Here is a 4,223-nt window from a genome sequence, read left to right as displayed (position 1 = left end):
AGAGTCTACATCGACGACATTCTAGTCTGGGGTAACACACAGCAGGAACACGACGAACGCTTACGCGCGGTGCTGATTCGGGCACAGGAGCAGCACCTGACACTTAATCTGGAAAAATGCAAATTTTCCAAAATGGAAGTATACTTTGTGAGGAGGCTGGGGTATTGGGGGATGAAGGCAGGCCATGGGAGAGGAGGAGGAAGACGAGAGAGAGCCGACCCGGAAGCATGGAGACTAGGAGTGGGGGAGGGAGAGCACGTAGGAGGTTTGGAGCGGGTGGACTGGACCGTTCGGACGTTGGGGGTGGAAGGCTATGTAAGGTTGGTGTGAGTGTGCATATTACTGTATGTTGTGTGCCTGTGACTGGGAATTAAAGCGGTGGAGGTAACAAGTGGGGGCTCATCCGATCGGAACCTACAATGACGGACAACGCAGCAGCGACGGAGGTTTTTTTCCGACACCAAACGAAACTATCATCCCGCCTGAAATTGTGCAGCAGCTTCTGGCCACCACAGCGGGAACCGCACTGGACAGGGAACGACTGGCTTCACAGCTACGCGATGTGCTACTAGCAACTTCATATCCAAACAGCACGGACACATCCAGCGACAACACGAACAACGAGGCGGAGACTAGGCCTAACAAGCATATGGCGTCGGGCGACGGCATGGCGAACGTTACCGCAGTGAAAGGACAACGCACCAGGGAGCCGGCACTTACAATCAGGGGACCCCCGGTTCCGTTACCGAAGTTCGCTGGTTACCAGGACCACATATCTCCCCAAGAATTCCTTTATCGATTCGGGGAGTACTGCGATATTTGCGGGATACCCATAGAACACCGTGCGCAGATGCTTCCCGCTTCCCTGGAAGGCTCGGCAAAACAATGGTGGAGATTTACCGGGGGTTTTCAGGACTGGGAAGCCTTGGTCAGGGAATTCACAGCTGAGTTCACGCCAGTGGACCAGACGCTCCGGCTTAAACGAGAACTTGAAGGACGTACCCAGCACCCCGCGGAAAATCTTAAAGAATTCATTCACGTGATTGCCGAATTTTACGACCGCATTGGGGAGCAGGTCTCGGACGCGGAAAAGGTGGAGCGTGTACGGCGCCAAATGCATCCGACTTACCAAGACTTAACCTCAAGCATGCAGTTTGAAAATCTCAAAGAAATGGCCAGAGCAGCAGGACAGGTCATGGAACGGGCTTGGCACCGTTTGCGTTACGCACCACCACCGCCACGAGCCAACCAGTTAGCGGCGGACCTCGCCTATGTCAACCAAGATCATGCACAGCAACATGGGGTACCCATCGCCGCCAGTGCTACCGCTCCATGGACAACTAGCCAAACCCAGGAATGGCAGCTTCAACCCGCGGCTGTGCTGGCCTCTCAGCGGCAATGTGACCACGGTCCGCTTACGTCTGGACTTTGTGCGGAGGCACCTCAATGGACGCCCACACTTCCGCACTATGTCACTAACACTGCACATCAACACAGTGGACTGCAGACGACCCGGCAAGAGGAAAGGCTCCCAGCAGGACCACGACATTGGGGCTACCGACAAGGTAATCACGACACAGTATGCCACCGATGCGGTGGTTTCGGCCATCTAGCACGGGACTGTGCTACAGGCAGGCCACGCAATCAACGACGGTGCTTCAACTGCAACCAACAGGGCCACTTACAAGCTCGGTGTCCGGGATACGCAAGGGCGTAGCGGTAATACCGGCTAGCAGCTACGCCACCTCTGTTCAAGTCTTGGCAACAGCCGGAAGTAAAGAACCACTGCTGGAAGTATCAATTGGCAACACTGTTTTCTTCGCACTACTAGACACAGGTGCCAGCGTCAGCCTGGTAGGGGAGCGAGCCTTTTCGGCAGCTGTTGGAGCTGGCGCCGTAGCCAAGGAAGAGAAACGGGCATTGCGCCTTGCTAGTGGTTGGTCAGAGGCCGGGCGGTCAGTGCGCTGTCGCATTAAGTGGCATGGAACGTCAAGGAAACAACGATTTCTGTTGCTACCTGAGTTGTGTCATGACATTGTCCTGGGGAGGGATTTCTTGGAAGCAACTGGAATGTCCCTGCACATGGGCCAAGGTGGCTGGACGCGGACCTCAGACCCGCATCAACTAAATAAGTTCAGCAAGAAGGAACGAGTAGGGAGAACACCTACGGGACTTGCCCAGGTACTGGATGAAGGGAACGTTCCAAGGGAAGACACGACGGATGACTGCTCTAGTACTGAGGATCTCAGCCTGTATCTACAGGCACTGTTCGCTACAGACCAGGGTGACCATATGTCCAACGACTTGGATATTGTTAACAATAAAGAACTCGATGAGATTCTTAACACCTACCAACATCTTTTTACTACACAGCCAGGCTGCACATCATTAATGGTCCACAGAATAGCCACAGGTACACATCAACCAGTTCGTTGTCGGCTTCGGCCAGTCAACTCGCAGAAAAGAGAGATCCTCGATCAGTGCATAGATGAACTCTTACACCAGGACCTTATCGAACCAAGTTCTAGTCCATGGGCCAGTGCACCGGTGCTGGTCAAGAAGAAAACAGGTGGATACCGCCTGGCGGTGGATTACCGTACACTGAATGCCAGGACAGAAGTACCAGTGTATCCAATGCCACAAACTGATTGGGTTCTTGCTCAATTGGGACGTGCACGTTGGTTCAGCAGCCTGGATTTGGCTCAAGGGTTCTTCCAAGTGCCCCTTGCCCCTGAGGACATTTCAAAAACTGCCTTTCTATGTCATAGGGGATCATTCCAGTTTAAGCGGATGCCCTTTGGTGTAGCCGGGGGTCCAGCGACTTTCCAGGCACTGATGGATAAAGTACTTGAGGACATTAAGCATAAATATGTTATGGCATTCCTGGATGATGTGCTAATATACTCTGAGACCTTTGAAGAACACATGCAACACATCAAGGATGTCCTCAGTAGGATTGAGTCAGCGGGTCTCACAGTGAACCCATCAAAAGCGAGCTTTTGCAAGCAGTCCTTAAAGTTCCTTGGCCGTATAATCTCACCAGGTGAGTGCCGCCCCGATCCCGACAAAGTGCAGGCTGTGTCGGACTATCCCCCCCCCCCCAAGAAATGTTAAAGAACTTCAAATGTTCTTGGGTCTAGTGGGATACTACCGGAACTTCATCCCGTGGTTTTCGGACAAGACGAAGCCACTCACATCATTACTGAAGAAGGGAGCACGATGGTTGTGGGGTCCAGAGCAGCAAATGTCTTTCGAAACGTTGAAACATACCCTAGCAGGAGAGGTGGCCCTGACATTGCCAAACCTGAATGAACCTTTTGTTGTAGAGACTGATGCCAGTGGCACAGGCATTGCAGGTGTTCTACTACAGCAGGTGGATGGCCAGCTGCGGCCTGTCTCGTTCATCAGCAGGACTTTAAGTGACGCAGAGAAAAATTACACCGTTCAAGAGTGGGAGTGTTTGGCAGTAGTCTGGGCAGTTGATAAGTTCCGGCCGTACTTGGAGTTCACCTCATTCGAAATCTATTGTGACCACTCATCTTTGTCATGGTTGTTCAAGACCGAACAAGCATCAAGTCGTGTACGGCGATGGGTACTCCGTCTGCAAGGCTTCAATTGCACCATTAAACACCGTAGAGGACGGGCCAACATCCCTGCAGATGCCCTGAGCAGGTTCCCGGCGGCTTCACCAGAGCAGCCGTCTCATAGCCTAGCAGAAGATTGGTTTCCAATCGAGACAGAGGAACCACTACACACTGTTTGCTTCGACACTGCAGCTGCCATTGACACAACTGACACATCCGTCTTAACCAACAGCACATAGCTCGCAGCAGAACAGCGCAAGGATCCATTCTTACAACAGATCTTCCAGCGTCTCGAGTCAGACGTGTTACCTGATAATCCGAAAGACAGGAAGAAGGTAGAAGACCTTGCTACAGACAGTGACATAACAGCGGAGGGCATCTTAATGCACAGCATAGGCGAGCGAAGAGTGGCTTGGCTACCTGAGCACCTAAAGGAACTGGTACTAAAGGTTGAACATGACCACCCTCTTAGTGGCCACTTCGGATTTTTCAAGACACTAAGACGCATCCAGAATCGCTTCACATGGTTGGGCATCAGGTCAGACACCTCACGCTATGTGCGAGGTTGCCAACAATGCCAAGCTTTTAAACCTCAGCGCCAGAAGCCGAAAGGACTCATGGACAGTTCCTCTGCCACAG

The sequence above is a fragment of the Ornithodoros turicata genome, chromosome 1, assembly GCF_037126465.1.
Source record: "Ornithodoros turicata isolate Travis chromosome 1, ASM3712646v1, whole genome shotgun sequence".
Lineage (NCBI taxonomy): Eukaryota > Metazoa > Arthropoda > Arachnida > Ixodida > Argasidae > Ornithodoros > Ornithodoros turicata.
This window is presented reverse-complemented; position numbering follows the sequence as displayed.